General features: G+C 39.7%; 1 long non-coding RNA gene across 1 annotated transcript; it reads left to right on the forward strand.

Annotated features, from left to right (window-relative positions):
• Positions 1–224: 224 nt before the first annotated feature.
• On the forward strand, positions 225–1,197 carry LOC147733506 (uncharacterized). Its single transcript, XR_015308732.1, has 3 exons — positions 225–350; positions 445–531; positions 1,088–1,197. It is a non-coding gene; the product is annotated as an uncharacterized LOC147733506 (long non-coding RNA).
• The last annotated feature ends 16,749 nt before the right edge of the window (positions 1,198–17,946 follow it).

A 17,946-nucleotide genomic window follows, 5' to 3' on the forward strand; every position in this document is an offset into this window, starting at 1 on the left:
AAAGTAAAGGCAGCTCACCGCGCCTCTATTATTCCTTCTACTGCGAGATCTCTTTTTGACCATTATAGGTAAGATGACGCTACTGGTAAATTTGTAATCCAGGCGCATTTCCACAACCATTTACTCCGTCTCATATAATTGAGGTCTAAAAGTACTCCCTTCTTTTTCATTTTTTCCCCCAAGAGAGACTCGTTCTGGTCATTGAAGCCAACCGCCATTGATCTTGATATTCATCCCCGCTACAAGTCAAGAACAACTAAAGAGTAGTGACATAGAAGTGTCTGAAGATTTACAGACTTTGAAAAGTTTTCTAATCCTTATCGGATAGGAGAATCATTAGTAACCTCCAGGTATGTCAAGTAATAAGCTTAAATTAATATTAAGGACATAGGATTTTTTCCATCTCCTACTTATTCTAGCGGTTTTATATGCTTCTCTCTCCAGATAGTTACCGCCCAATAAGAATATCTCCTCACATCCTGAAAGAATTTTTATCTCCTACATAATAAGGAATCCCACCTGACCAAACAGGTAAAAGCAGAACCTGAGTAGGGAAACACAATTTTAAGTGTATTTACCTACTACAAAGCTTTTTTGAGTCTCTTTGAACTTTAGTAGCAGAGATACAGCCGATACATGCACATACAGATGTGAAGTCAATGCCTTCTTCTATTTTGCATAGACTAATACTCTACAATTAGCAAGAGCGTAGAGAGAGCCATATGCCTAGCATCCCATAAGCACAATCTTTTTTCTGACTTAGGGAGAGTATGCCACGTTAGTATCTGCCCTCACCTAGCTACGCCTACTAGGCTAACAGTGTCTATCATTGTGTCGAAATTTGGGTCTTTATTAGAGAAGTCTCAAATACCATAACCAGATTAAGCTCCAAGGACCGAGGGACCCTGTGTTCCTGAGAGTTTGTATGTAGAGAAAATTGTGAAGTAATAGAATATATAACTCACGTATAAAGAGCAGCCATTAAGTAATACCATTTATTAATAGGCTAGACATTGTACCTGTGAATTACTGTAAAGTATAGTGTTCTCTCAATTCAGTCAATTAACTGTATGTATATCTATTGTAGGACAACCATAAGGATCCAGTAACACGACAGACAACAAATCAATAGTCTTGATAAAGGTGGCACATAATAATACGCAAACCACCGAAACGCGTCGACGCAATTTTCTGTACAATTCATCTTTTTTCCCCCCCGGTGTATATAAGATTGTAAGGTTATAAAACCAGGGGACGTTGAAATTTTAATTGTGAATGTACGCTTTGTAATCTCTAATTTGTATGTTTTACAATTGAGTTTTGTCTGTCCTCCATTTTTGTGCTGGTCACAAAATTATATAGTATTTTAATTGTTTTTTAACATTTTTTCCAGTGTAATTGTAAATTGTCTTTTTATTGTTTCAATAAATTGTTATGTAACTTCATTTTTGATCAATTTCTTTAGTTAGTGTGTTTATATCTGAATGTGGTTATAGCTAATTGCAAGCTTCTCCTGTACACGACCCAAGGGAATCATTCTGTTTGATTTTGAAATAATGTTCTCTCCAACCAAGGATAATAACTCTTAATAAAAACAATGAGCACACAGCGTTCCTGAACTCTGAATTCGGCCTTCAGTTTTTGATAAATAAAGCTACAGAAAATATTTGGAACTTTTCCCCTGAAAGCGAAATTATTTTTGCCCATATTTTCAAAATATTTACCTTTTTTTTGGCACATGGTACTCTGCTTAAAGTAGAACTATTCTTAGAGAACAGAGCTTCTATTTTAGGATACTAGAGACATTATTTTACCTCAGCCTCTAGCACATATAACAGAAATTTGTATAAATATGTGATGAAATGGTCTCAACCTTCTTTTCTGTATTTAGAGCCATTTCATGTGTAATTTTTGCAATTCGTTCAGCTGATATTTATATATGCATTTCTCTGAATGATAACACTGCTTGAAAAGCGTACAGTACAATACTCATTTTCCGTGTATTTACCGTATATCATTTCAAATGCGAAATATGTATTTTGGGGTGGGTCGGAAAAAAACACATGCACCTTTGAATGTTTAATATTGCTTAGTTTTAGTAATGATGGACATCAATTCGTGGAGTGGATGTCGTGTTCTTATCTAGGACCCTAATTCGATATTCCCGATTTATGCCCTTGTGAGGTTATAATCAATAATGTCCTGACAACGGCATAAGAATCAGATTAATATTCAGTAATAGCCCATGCAATTCAAAGCACAGCACGGCTACTCCTATTGACTCCTAGAAAGCACAACGCGTTCTTTAAACAAACCAAGCCTCCAGCAGCCCGGGAACCCCCCCCCCCCAGCTTTTGTTTTGATTTGAACAAGAACTCCTGAAGTCCTGCAAGAACTATTAGTTGGTGACGTCTTATGTCCAACCTTACGTCAAACCCGGCACCTTTCAGGTATAAAATACCAACAGTTGCCTTAAGCAAACACACAGTGGTTTGGAGCAGAGCGGCCATCTACTTGCCCGAGAGCCCAGCTGATGCGAGTGCCTGCGGAAGCCGCCCCTCCTGTTTGACGCACTGAGAGAGACGCTGTCGTTTTCTCCAGCCGAGAAAATCCAGCTCCGGTGTTTCCAGCCTACCCTTGCGGGTTGCTGGAATATCGAGTCCTGAGGAAAGAGATACCAGACCTCCCACATTCTATTACCAAGTTACGGAGCTGACTAAACCCTTAAGAGAATTCTTGATGCAGATTCTTGGCAAAATTACCTTAACTTAACATCGCTACTTACTTGTCCCTTCCCGAGTATTAGGCTTAGGTCAGGTACACCGGGGTAGGCTTAGTTAGAAGCACCAGTTGAGTATTTTAGTCAATGTATCTGTGTATGTATATATTTTATCCATTTTAAAGTATCATATGGCTAAGAAACCATATCAATGCTTTTACAGTATTATTTTATAATACTACTTTTACTGTACGCACTTTACTTTACTCTAAGTATTGCAATTGTGGCAATTCACTTCTCTTGTATGAGAAAGAAGACTGCTCAATAAATAACACCTTTTTATTGAAAAAGCCCGTCTCTCTATTTCTCTGCACTCTGGTGAAACTAAGTATGCACTGCTGACTGAGTGAAATATCTGTCTATTGTTTTCACACGACTCTGGAGATATACTCTTATTCTGAGGGAGCAAAGTTGTCATGTTTATGCGGTTGTCGGAAAATGAATCCCTTCTTGTCTGAGCCAGGGAAGGTTATCCATCCCTCTTCATTCAAGAAAGTTTCCAGTGACCTCTGAGCTAGCTGGCGCAAACCTAAATTAAGTTTAGCGTAGAGACCTAGAAGACCTCAGTCCTACGTCTACACTGCTGTTTATGTTATTCCAATGCGCAGAACCTATTGGGAAAATAGGAACTGCACTACAACACAGCGGCTGCCATGTTCCTTTAGACATTCAACAAATGCCAGTTTTACTGAGAATTTATACGCTGTACAACAGGTTAGCACTCCATTGTTTGGAGACAGGACATAGCCTATTTAGGCTTATGTATGAGGCTGTGCCCAGCTTCCCCCTCTCACCCTGCCCAGTATGGCCTATGGGGATGTGGATGTCCAATCAGTCACACCTAAGCTCCCTTTGTGTGTAGCTGTCCAAAGAAAATCCAGTCGTCACCCACCCAAGACGTATATGGGAGAGAGGCAGCAGGTACACAGGGCTAAGAGCAGAAAAATGCCATCTTTCTAAAAGTCGGATTTTAAAAGTTTTAATTATAAATTCGACTTTACCATTAAAGAGCATTTATCATTACAATTCCATGGGTACTAAACATAGTAGCTCTACCTCCTTCCAATTGGGAGTAACACTTATTAGATGTAACAAGGAATCCCCAGTGTGAACCTACAAGAGGGGTATGCCTCACAGTAGTGAAATACAAATTTGGGACATTTTCACTACTAGGACAGCTAAAACTTAAAAGTACATGTCCTACCTTTTAATCACACAACACCCTAGCCTATGGGCTACCTAGGACCTTCCTTGGGGATGTCTTATATGTAATAAAAGTGGAATTTAAGGCTTGGCAAGGAGTTTTAAATGCAATATAAAGAGCTACTTAAGTGGGTTGCACAATCAGTGCTGCAGTCCCAATTGTAGCATTTAATTTACTGGCCCTGTGCACATGTAGTTCACTTTACTAGGGACTTATAAGTAAAACAAAATACGCCAATTGTGGATAAGTCCTCCAACCCATGTTTAGGGAGAGAGCATATGCATTTTTGCGCTGCTTAGCAGTGGTAAAGTACCTAGAGTCCTAAAACCAACAAAACAAGATCAGCCACATTAGAGTCAACCAATGTTTGGGGGAAGACCAGCCTAAGGCTGACAGGTTTAACAAACACTACTTTATACGAGTACCGTTCATGTTATGTGATATTAAGCAATCTCTAAGTTTCTTGGAAATATTGTGTGATATGAGTTCCCACCTCCAATCAGAAGCCAAACTCAAGTAAGGGGGAAGTGTTCACTCTCTATCTGGGAATCACCTGCCTAGACCACACTAATCCCAGAGGTTCCAGCAGTGGGCTATTATCCGAAATCGTGTGTCACACCACACCTCAACAAGGCCCCATTGTTTCACCCACTCCACAAAGTGTAGTGCCTGTGTCATAGAGGTTGAGCCCTGCAGTAGCAGGAGTGATCTATCCCTTGTACATCCATAACCATATTGTAATACACACCCATCACACAGAATGAGTTCAGTGTCAAGAACATATAGAGATTGAGTGTCCAGGTATTGTGACTAATTAGTATCAGGTATGTACAGCCTCATCAATGTAAGGGGATCTCGCTCCGAGGTCCCCGAAACTACCAAATATCTTAATTCGGTGTTTAGAAGCTAGGCCCTACAACAAAGGGAACCTCAGGTGAGATCCAGACTATGGTTCCTCTGGCAGACAGATAGTAAGTAGTGCCATATAACTGGATGTGCCATTTTCTGTACAGGTTAGTGAGCTCTATGGCGGTTAGATGTGTCTCATGTAGACATGCGACCTGGATCTTTCTACAGTGCATGTATGTGAACACTCTAGGAAGTTTTGGCGGTTTACCCAAACCTCTAATGGTCCAACTTAGGCAGTAAAGCACAAGGATCATATTGGAGTTGTACCTCAAGTTTGGTGCATGAAAGAGTCATCTCCTCTCCCAAACCAAACCCAACATTGATTCCAAGATCTAAACTGTCTCGCCTCTCTTTAATTAAACAACCTTCGAATATAATGGTGTGTCTGGCTAGTCAACTGACCCCACTACCCGACTGTGGTTTGGGCACTACCCCGCCAAACCAAATGAAGCACTAAACAAATGATGCATGAGTTCTCTATGGAGCATCTATGATGTGTATGGAAGTAAAGCAACTACTGTCACTAAAGGGGAAGAGTAGCCCTGCCTCATTGGCTCAACCATAATTGCAACCCCTTATCTAGTTAGCCCCTCCCCCCCAAAATAATAACTGCAACTAAAGTGCCGGTTGCACTCTTGGTGATATACTAACTTTATAAAACCATAATCTCTAGTGGCGGTGCACAGAGTTGTGCTCAACCATTCAAGTAACAAGATCAGCAGCCATCAGGATAAGAGTAGGCACAAACACCCACATCTTCTGCATTGATATTTAATCATGTCTGAGTAATTTTCAGAGAACACATCATCTGAGTTTGGTGCAGGCAACCTTCCTGATCTGTCATGCAGGACTTCCTCCACCAGGTGAGCCCTTTCTTCCATTGACTATTCTACAGATGGTATGCTAAGAGGTGACTGCAATGACTTCCTCCTTCTGCGGCCAATTCCACTACGTTGGGCATTCCCGTTTCTCTAGATGATACATTTACTTTCCAGCCAGGATATCCCCTCCTCCATGTTACTGAAAAAAAGAGTTTTATCTTCATCAGATACCCTCAAACCTGCCGGAAACAGGAGTGCAAAACAGAAGTCAAGTTAACACCGCAATAGCAGTCTCATTGGCCATGTTCGCAGGCTTTCCAAAGAATGTGATCAGGTTCCCAGTAGTGCAGACGTTTTGCGCCTGGGACAGGCTTTTGATGCAGAACCCTGTCCGATCTTTCCACTACAAAATGCAGCGGTGTGACATCATTAAAGATGCTGTGGAGAAAGCATTGTACTGTGAAATCTTCTGCTCTGGTACCTTTGGAGCTCTTTGAGAATGCAGCCAATGGTACATTATTGGGACGGGAAGGCCCCTTTGCACCCTCCGCTCTGCCAATAAAGTGTTCCACCGCATGGGCGCAGGAAGGAAAGGGTTGATTCAATATTAGTTTGTGGTTCGCTTGCAGTAAGTCAACATTAATGGTAACCTCATCAATCTTACTCTCTAGTGCAGTTTTAGTGTTCATTATTGCTTGAAGGATGGCAGCAAATGTAACTTTATAACCCTACTCTCCAGTGTTGTTTCAACGGATTTCAGTGCGATATTCAAGGTCACTGGTACCTGTAATGCGTCCTCCTGCATACCGACGCAGGGTTAAGATTTAGTGGGCTCGATGACAAAATATTGATGGTAAAAATATAGAAGTAGAAAATATTGATGCAAAAATATATAATGCAAAACTATTGACTCCCTATACTTAAACAGGTAAGTATAAAAATATAGGGAACAAAAAATATATATATAAAATAAAATAATAAATATTGAATATGATAAATAATACAATTAATATAAAAAATGAGTAGATTTAATAAAATGTGTTGAAAAATATAATAAATAAACTTAATTAAAAGAAGTTAAACACATATACATAATATTTCACATATATATTTACTTTAAAATAATTAATAAATTGCTAATTTTAATTTATTTTATCATTTTAAAATTATATAAAAATGTACAAATATATATGTACCAATAGCATAAAATCTAATTGAAAAAAACATTCTATTATAAATTAAAACATTGAACGATTTAAAAATCTTCAAACCTAAATTTCACACGACAGTCAGTTTAACAGTAGGGAAAGTGTTGGATAGCCGAGGGGTAACAATTACTATTCCAACTCCAGTGAGTGCAACAGTAGGGAAAGTGTTGGATAGAAGAGGGGTAAAAATTATTATTCCCACTCCAGTGAGTGCAACAGTAGAGAACGTGTTGGATAGTGAGTGGATAAAATCTACTATTCCCACTCCAAGAATTGTAAAAGTAGGGAAAGTGTTGGATAGCGGAGGGGTAAAAATGACTATTCCCACTCCAGTGAGTGCAACAGTAGGGAAAGTGTTGGATTGCAGAGGAGTAACAATTAATATTCTCACTCCAGTCAATCCAAACAAACAGCATTTTAACAACAATGAAGATATGTAAAAAACAAAATAAATTGAAAAAATATATAAATATATTAAACATTCAAATACAAATATATGTAATATTACATCTTTAAACAAAACATATTATAATGTTAAATACATATAACAAATATCTACAGGTATTATTTTAAATAAAATACAAAATTATTCCAAAACAAATAAATATTTTTAATTAAAAATGATTTAGAAACAAAAACATTAATTATTTCCTACCCTATAACACCACATAATTCACAACCAACATCTAAATTTTAAAAAAACATGTACTTCCTCAACTAACATGATAAATGACCAACTAAAGAAATATTATTAATTATGAAACAAATTAAAACTCATAACATTTATTTAACATTTATTTAACTTCCCACACTTTACCCCTATAATCCTCAGAACCCACATCTAAAATCAAACTGTAAACAAATTAAATACACAAATAAAACTTATTTTCAGTTAAAAAACGACTAGTATTTAATGACTAATTATAAAGTAAGTAAAATTAATTTACTCCCCACACCGTACCCCATAACAATACAGCCTACACATAAAATATAAACAAATACCCTAATTAAATATAAATATTCATATTAATGATCAACTAATTTTTTATTAAACAAACATTACTTCCCACCCTTTACCCCTACAAACCCCACAACCCACACCAAAAAAGCACACAATTATCATAATTAATTATCAATTAAATAATTAATATAAATTAACAACTAATTATTAATTCATTAAACAAAGTACTTCCCATCCCTTAAGCTCTATAAACCCCACAACCTGCACCTAAAATTAATAAAACTGTTTCCATAATTATTATTCAATCAAATAATATAAATTAACATCTGGTTATTATTTAATCAAAAATAAATTACTTTCCACCCTTTACCCCTATAAACCCTACAACCCCCACCTAACAACAATCACACAAATACTATAATTAATTAGAAATTAATTAATTAATATTAATTTACAACCAATTAATAATTAATTACAAATAAATTACTTCCCACAATTAATGCTACAGAAATAAAAAGGCAACATTTAATAAAAATAATAATCATTACTGTAACATATATTAAAAAATATAAACAAAAAAATACTTCACATACATTTAAAATATATACTAAAATACATAACACTAATTTAAAAAATCGATATTTTAAACATCTATATTTTTGCAAACAATATTCATGACTTCTATATCTGAAAAAAATTGTATTTCTTACCTTTGATATTCTTCACCATGATATTCTTGCTGTTAATCTTTCTGAATCACAATATTTCTAACTCGATATTCTGTCTCAGCACCGATTTAGTGGCCCTTGGTTTAACTATTAAGGGCTCGATTCCCGATCTGGGTCGGAATGTTCTACGACCGAGCCGGATCTGGAGTGTTTTCTGACCGAGCCGGACTCCTGCAGTCCGACCGAGCGAATACGATGCGGCCGCATGCTGCCGGACTCGGTTCGGTTGGACTCCCATTGATGTCAATGGGAGCCGGTCGTACAACGCCCACATGGGCTCCCATTGACTGAATGGGTACGTCTCACACTAAGGTGCCCCCTACAGTGGGTATGGGGGACCCTTGGATCTCCCCCTGTTTCCGAGTTGTAAGGCTGCAGGATTACACGGGATCCAACGTGGACCCCCAAAAACAACGTCCCAGACCTTTTGCGAACCGGAAACTTCAGCTCGAACCGGAAACTTCTGCTCGAACTGGCTGTCCGACACGTGCATTGTACTAGCGCGGTCGTGCATCGCATCCATTGCACGGCACGGTTTGCTTATAGAGGAGACGTACGGAGCGGTTCGGACTCAGAAACGATTCGTCCGGTGCATTTTACGTTGCTCGCATCGTACTTGCTCGCTTGTACAGCTGTACGAGTCGGGCGGAAAACACTTGTACGGCTCATACTTTTTGCTGCAAGATCGTGTTCGGTGCCCTTCCGAGCGAGATCGGAATCGGGCTCTAAGTGTGTGGTGAAAACCAATGTCCCTAACAGTTCCTGCACTTCACTCAGTTGGCAGAGTGCATATTGGGATGGCAACACTGCGCCAGCATGTGAACAAGAGTGTCTTCCCGATCTGCAATGAGCCATACAGTCCTTTGTCCAACAGTTCAAGTTGACCCTAGGGACACAGTAGGCTTTCTCCAGCCTCCTCAGTGATCAAGCCCTGACAATTAGCAGTAGTTTGGCTTGAGTCACCTATATGATGAGGATAGGCAGGTCCCCCAGGATCTTCAAAGGCAGTGCTCGTCCCCATAAGAGTTTCTAGTACTTTGAAGCCTGCTCAGGCTGGTACAGAAATATATACATGTGTTGTAGGCTCACTCTGTGTTAGGCTCATTCAGTGTCAGGCACAGCTTATAATTATGCAGATAAGGCAGTAAACACATCTGTGAAAGAGCAAATCTGCAGCCTTCGGGTGGTACCAAAGCAATATGTTGTGTTTCCAAATTATTAGGGCTCTGTCTGTACCACCAGGAGCTTCTCTGAGCTACCACTGACATCAGGGGTGGTCAGGAACTTTAGGCCAATTCAGCTGGGCCCCTATAGCATTAGCGCAACAAAGGGTGCACAGGAATAAAGCCATGGATGCCGAGTCAACCCAGGTGTGATGCCCAATGCAGGTGTTACCCAGGCCCAGATGTGATATCTTATTTCCTCAGCCATCTGCTGTGATCCTGTAAAGTAGAAGCTTTTACAAGTATAAGCTTTATTAATTGAAACACCAGATACAGCAAGGCAATCTTCCTTGACCTTCCTTCCACTCCAGCTATCTCCAGTGAACTGTTACAACAGCCCAGAACACTGAATTCAAGGACAGGTGGAACGGAAGCAAGGTTTACAAAAGTAAACATGACCACATGCAATCTTGTACAGATAATACAATATGGAATATAGAACACAACACATATTTTTCTTTTTATAAAAACAATAGGAAAGACAAAAAAACAAAAACATTGGGTAATCTTAACAATAACCAAGCTTATCAAAATCACATACAGTATCAGTCATCCACTTTGGTTTATATCAGACCCTACCATGTTCATTGGTTGATTCAAGATTCTTTTCTCCTGTGTTTTGATTACTCCTAAAGGCACCACTAGCTTCAGACCCACACACTGCCTTTGTTTGGCTTTCACAACACCAAAATTACCATCATGACACATGTTCAACACGCAACTTATAAGGGAGGTCAGAGGAACTGCCCACTCTCCTCTAGAAATTGTTCCATTGTTCACAGATAGTTTGCATCTTATTTCCCACATGCAACTCAATTGCTTATCCACACAAGATTTTTTTAGGCCAGCCATGCTCAATCCATTCAATTATTTTTTGCAATGTATTATCCTCTAAATCCTCCTTCCTCCAAATCTCTTCAGGTACTCAAGGAGATCCTTGGTCATGGATAAGTGCTACACTTAAATCATCCTATTCATTCTCTTCACAATCTAGTATGTAAGTGGGCATGCAAGAAAGATAGTCAGCCAGCACATTGCTTTCTCCTGGAACATACTTAGGCTGCCTGGTTTTAGGTTTAAGCCTATAATAACTGATAACACCCCACTGAAAGGGAACTAGCCCTCACCAGTGTAAAATATAAACACTGAAAAACCTGTACAGCCACAAACTAAATGCCATTCAAAGAAAAGAAAAGGAGAGTAAAAGAGAAATTTGTATTTCCACCCAAAGGAGCCAATGCAATTTAACTTTGTTTTATAAGGCAGCAGGAAGAAAGACTGGGCTAATATTATTCTCCTCTAGTTTTGTTGTTTATGGATGTCAATAAAATATTGTTTCTTCTTCCTGTTTTCAGTTTTGTGGTCTTTGGTCTAAAGATACAGGGGTTAGAAGCATGTTTTAGGCGTTTTTAATTTATTTAGATAACTGTAGAGAATCAGGCAATATCAAAATCATATTTAATTTTATGGCTACATTTGAGTCTTGAAAAATGTGGATTTCATAAGAATATTTCCCAATATGTACCATCACGTTTACCCACAGAGAATGGGTAAAAACATTTGATACATCACCCCTTTTTTCTAGTGAGTCAGTATTGATAGTAGGTGAATTGACAAACACCCCAGGCTTTAAACATTTAGTTCAAGGTATAGGGACATGTATATGTGAAAAGAGTGCAGACACAAATCATTTTGCCATACTGGTGAAAACATGACACCAGACCTTTGGAAAACATGGAACGCAGTGTCAACTGAAATGCTGCTGCAAAAAGTTCTTACCAAGTTCAACAAAGATTGGAGTGATATTTATTGTATTTGCAGTGATTCCGCTACGTATATGAAAAAGTTGGGTGATGACCTGTCAAAATCGGTACCTGAGCTGTACTGCTTTCCTGTAGAAGATCCTTGTCACTTGTTAGTTGGTAAGATGAAAGCATCTTTACAATTGTCAGATTTAATGAAGAATGCTATTGACTTTTTAGTCCATTCTGGTGCACTGTTTTGTTATGTGCAGAAACTAAAACTCAAATATTTCTCAATTTGTGCTTTGTGTGGCATCAAAGAAAGAGTTATCCCAACTGTGTCAACTACCTGGTTGTTCGCAGTCCTAGAAGTCATGAATCCATGTGGCAACCGTTTACCGAACTTTTGCTGAGTGATGATGCCAAAGGCAAGAAATGTGAGGATCTTTGGTCACATATTGATTGAGATTTAAAAAAAAAGTACACTCTACTGCAGTCTTTGATTTTTACAGGAAAGCATGACTGCTATAGTGGACATAATAAATTCCTAGAGTCAGAAAACACCCTTGTCTACCGAGTGTTTAGCATAATTGGTGCAGGCATTAAACCTCTCCTTGAGAGTAGGCTGGGCAACACTTTTTGCTGACTTTAGCACTGCAACATGTTCCATGTTAGATTGCTTGCCACTTAGTAAGCAAAGAATGTTGAGGAACAATTCAGGAACTTTTATTTTACAATGTCTCAAGTACCAATGTTGAGAGGGGATTTCCACAGATAAAAGTTTACGAGGGAAGGAAAGAGCGAGCATGAATGACAAAAGAATCACTGAAGAAGTATTGTATGGTGTACTACGATAAGTTTGATTTGTAAAAATGTATTTGGATCGCATATACACTGTACGTACACCGTCTATATACCATCAGAACAGAAAGTAAGCAATAGTAAAAGCGAAAAGTTCCATATACACCGGAAAAAACACTGTTTCTGTTGTTCTTAATGCCGCGAAAATGTATACCGACTGATAACCACTCTTTTTTGAAGGTATTGAAATCACTTGAAAACACTGAAACAACGCCCACCAAAATTTACCAAAAATAGAAACTGAATTCACGAAAGCCTTAAACATAATCCATACTGGAAATGAAATCCTGAAGGCCCAAAACATCCTTGCTATCCTATCAAATGCATTAAAATAGCCCCTCTGTGGTCAAAAGTTTCATGAGGGGTTTGTGATCAGTGCGGACAGTGCACTGTTTGCCCCAGGTAAATGAACGGAAATGTTCTAAACCCCAAATGCAAGCAAGAGTCTCCTTTTTGATGACAGAAAACGTCTCTCCAGCAGGTGACATTGCATGCAAAGCATAAACTATGATCAATTATTTTCCCCCTTCATCAATTTGGGATAAGACACTTCCCAAACCTTTATTGCTGGTTCCACAGTGACTATGTTCCTCAACTCTAGATCAAATCCTTTAAGCACTGGAGCCTCTGCAATAGCTTTTTTGATAACCACAAACTCTTTCTTACACTCCTCAGATCAAACAAATTTGACCTTGTTTTTCAACAGTTATTTTACAGCATACACTCTCCCTGAAAATCCTTTTACAAATGTATTAAACTTCAATTAGTCCAACAAAGGATCTGAGCTAATCTTTATTGATGGGATGGGGTGCATTGAGAGTTGCCTCCACAATCTTGGGTTTAGTCGCAACCCCTTCACGTCACATGGTTCAAATAGGTAACCAAGCGAACGGCAAATTTACATTTTTAAAATTCAACAGTCAAACCGTGCCTCTCCAGTACTTCCAACACATCCTCCAGGGCTTTATCGTGTTCTGACCTGTCTTTACAAAAACTAAAATATCTCACTGAAAGCATTTTACTGTAGAATGGTTACCAAACAACTGGTACATAATCCTCTTGAAAATGGCTGCAGCAGATGCCAGCCAAAAGGATAATCTTTTGAAAATATCCCATTGGGGTAATGAAAGCCATTATGGGTTTGCTTTCGTCTTTTAGGAGAATCTGATGATATGCAGGTGAAAGGTCAATAGTAGAAAACCAATGAGCTTTCTGCTCTAAAGCCAGCATCTCTGAAATTTTCTGCAAGGAAAATGTATCTATAACAAATGCAAATCTTGATTTTGCCATTTTCTGCGCCTTGCAACAACCGGTGAAATACATTCAGAGGATACAATGCGTTCTATAACATCAGCTTCAACTAACTTCTCTAACTCACTTTCCACCTTCTTTCAGAGGAGAACTGGTATATCACTCACCTTGTGTGTCTTAGGACATGTATCATTTTTTGGAACGATGCAATGCTCAAAATCTTTCAACTTGCTGATTTTTCCACTAAACACCAGTGGCTTTTTTTTTAACATACTTGCACCAACACTCTCCTATTGGGATTCAAAATTATATGTAGATCTCTCTGATCCTTTCAGCCTAAAACTGACAGACCCTTTTTCGCAATGTATATTTTTCCCATCTACTCGCTGTTTTTAAATTTGAAGACCAGGGTTCTGAACCATATGAAATCTATCTTCACACCAGAAAATCCCTCTGGAATAATGTCAGGTTCTAAATCCTTTCATCCAAATTTCTTAACAAATTAGAATTTCACACTTCTTCATTGACTATATTGAATGGAGAGCCTGAGTCAGCATACTTTTGTACTTCCACACCTTCTATTGACATCATACAAACTAATTTCTTTTTTTCTCCAGTATTAGTATCATGGATATTCAACACAAAAGATTCTTTTTGATTCAAATCATTAATGCCACAATGCATAACCCTCATGACAATGTCTTCCTCTTCACTAAAGGTACCTTCACTTACACACTTTACCTTAAAATTCTTCCTTTTTTTAAACTTTTGGAAAATGTCCTGTCCACCCATACACAGAACATCTTTGTTTAAGTGCTGGACAAGCCTTATTTGAAGCTAAATATGAAGCACTGTCACATCTGTAACACCTAAAACCATCTTTTTTCTTTGTATTTTCAAATTCTCTACCTTGATCTCTTTTATTGAGATCCTGACTTTTCACACCATCTTTTTTTAATTTTGTTGAAAATTCTGTTTTTAATTTTCCCCACACATTCCTTTGAACTATCCTTATTTCCCACTTTTAGAGCTTTGTCACTACAACTTGAGAGTTCTGCCTTCCTCACAACAATATCCTCTAAAGCAGAATCTCCATTTATCCACAACCTTTCCTGTATAGCAGGATTACACACATGCATGATCACCTGATCACGTATGAATTGTTCTTCCAAATGATCGAATTAGCAATTATCCTCTAATCTTTTGAGTGCCGCAACATACTCATCAACACTTTTTTCAGGTTCTTGCTTTCGAAGAAAAAATGTAAACCTCTGTAACCGGAGTGAAGAGCTTCCTTGGCATGGTAACATATTGTGGGCAGTTTATCCGGAACCTGACTGACCTCACCGCTCCCCTGAGGGAACTCACGATGACCACCACCACCTGGGAATGGGGTCCCAGCCAAGAGAAAACATTTCATGACACGAAGACCACTTTGTTGGCCGACACCACTTTAGTGTACTTTGACCCAGCCAAAGAATCAGAACTGTCAGTTGATGCCAGTCCCATTGGTCTAGGGGCAGTGCTGTCGCAAAAACAGTAGGATGGGGAGTCAGCGCTCATGGCCTATGCAAGCCGTGCCCTGACAGATATTGAGCAAAGATACTCGCATATAGAAAAGGAAGAGATTGCTGTTCACTGGGGATGCCGAAATTTCCATTTATATCTCTATGGGCAACCGTTAATAGTGCACACGGATCATAAGCCTTTGCCCACTATTCATGGGAGGCTACTCAAAACCTCCACCAAGAATTGAAAAGTGGATCCTCCAATTACAAGAACATCACTTCCAAGTGATGTATCGCCCTGGTTCATAGAACCCTGCCTATTTCAAGTCAAGGCACACCAGACCTGCTGCTGAGGAAGAGGAATCAGCAGCAGAGGAACTGGAAGAGTAAGTAAGGTTGATAGTGGAGCGATCTCTTCCCTGGCCCATTTTGCTCGAGGAGATCGTAAGAGCTACAAAAGATGATGAGTGTGTACAGATGGCCATTGCTGCAGTGATGTCAGGGAGGTGGCATCTGCTACTTGACAAGCTGCCCAGTAGGACGGAAAAGCTCGCACCACACTGAGCGTACTACGCAAAGTCATGGATACCTGGTGGTGTCCACTGAAGACTGCCTCATGAGAGTATCCCGTTTGGTAATTCCCCGGATGTTGTAACAACGAGTGGTTGATTTGGCACACATAGCGCACCAAGGAATCGTGAAAACAAAGTCCCATCTGCGCTGTAAAGTATGGTTACCCCGCCTCGATGACCTCGTAGAGCAAACTGTTCATGACTGTCTTTTCTGACAGGCGACTGGGCCAGCTGATCCTCCAGTGCCGATTGTCACTGAAGATATACCACCACATCCGTGGCACCGGGCGAGTGTGGATTTTGGGACTCTGCCAGACGAGAGACACTTGCTGGGGGTGATAGATGACTTCTCAAAATATCCAGAGGTGGAGATCTTAGAGTAAACCACAGCGAGTAAAACCAATCCGCTATTGGAAAAGATCATGGCCACTCATGGACTCCTAAAAGAGCTGTGGACAGACAGTGGTCCTCCTTTCTCTAACCATGAAGTGACAGAATACCTGCAGTCAAGGGGAGTGCTGCATCGAAAAATCACACTAAGATGGCCTCAAGCAAATGGAGATGCTGAGCGTTTCATGAGCACACTCAATAAAGTGCTTCAGATCGCTGTGGCTCATGGCCAGTACCTGAAGGGTGCCCTGTACACCTTTCTACGAGAGTACCAACTCACTCCCCACTCTACTACTTAAGTCAGCCCTGGATCACTCTGCATCCGAAGAGTGGTGGGAGATATTTTTCCCAGGGTATATCAACCAACGGATCTCCAGCAGCAACTATCGGAAATGCTAGAAAGGCGACAAATTCAGAATGAATGCATATCCAGAGCCCTAAAAGCCAACGAAACACAACTAGCAGTAGGAGATCTGGTAATGGTGAAGAATCGTAATCCTCAAGGGAAACTCACACTTCATTTTGAGTTAGATGCCTGGACTGTTTAGGGAATCGAAGGAACTATGGTAACTTGCCTAAAGAGCACTTGGCTAACATGAAAGACCTGCTAAAAAGTGCCATTAGTAAGCTGAGGGTTTTTGCAATTTAGGGAGAGGTGAATGTAAAAATAGTTCAGATCCTTGAGGAACTTTTTTTAAGCTTAGAACTCATTTTATAAAGAGAGCAAAGGAGCCTAGTCATGATATTGGACAGAAAGCGGCAGCTTGGTTTGGCAGCTCTTGCAGAGTTGCATATAAAAAACTTGCGGTAGCAATACGGTCTAAGGATAGGCTTGTAATATCCATGGCCAGGGCTGATTACAAGAGGGCGCAGTACCAGGCCAAAAGGGCCTGGGATGATCGGCATTGGGAGGACTTGCTGGAAGCCTCACGTGGGAGGAATATGTGTGAGTGTGGCACTTGGTCAGGTGGGGAAATGGCGTGGCTAATAATATCCCAAACAACGTTGTAGAGCCAGAAAGGTGGGTTTCACATTTCACAGCACAGTTCTTTAGTGAAGATATTAACCCTGGAATATTAGTGTTTCCACCTCCTGAAACAATTCTTACTTTCTCTAGACGTGAAGTGGAAGTTGCACTTCAATCTGTCCCAAGAGGGAGGGCCCCGCGGCCGGATTGCATCCCGGCCGACCTTTTTATTCATGATTTACCACATTGGGCTGAATATATACAGATCGTGGCAAAAGCTGTGGCCAGTGGTGCTTCGATACCAAATACATGGGCAGGAGCAGAAATAATACCTATTTTTAAAAAGGGGGACCGTTCAATGCCTGGAAATTATAGGCCTATTAGCCTATTAGATTGTATACAAAAGGTCCTGGCAAGAATGATCCTAAACAGACTCCAGCATTGGTTGGATGAACATAATATTCTGTCCAACTTGCAGGCTGGGTTTCGGTCCTGCACAAGCACCATAGATCAGGTGTTCAGATTTTTACTTTTATACTGACATGTTGTGGTAATAGGCGGTGGAACTCTATATGCTACGTTTGTTGATTTGAAGTCAGCGTTCGATCTTGTCCCCCGAAGTAAGATGTGGCAATGCTTTCTGGAGTTAGGGATGCCTCAGGAGATTTTGGTTATGGTGGTACGGTTACATACCGCAAGCTATGCGCAAGTGAGATGGGGTGTCGATGGGAGCCTTACAGATACATTTCCAATCAAAAAAGGGGTTAGGCAATGGTGCGTCTTAGCCAAAACGCTGTTTTCGTTATACATAAATGGGGTGGT

The sequence above is a fragment of the Lissotriton vulgaris genome, chromosome 2_1, assembly GCF_964263255.1.
Source record: "Lissotriton vulgaris chromosome 2_1, aLisVul1.2, whole genome shotgun sequence".
In the NCBI taxonomy this organism is placed as follows: domain Eukaryota; kingdom Metazoa; phylum Chordata; class Amphibia; order Caudata; family Salamandridae; genus Lissotriton; species Lissotriton vulgaris.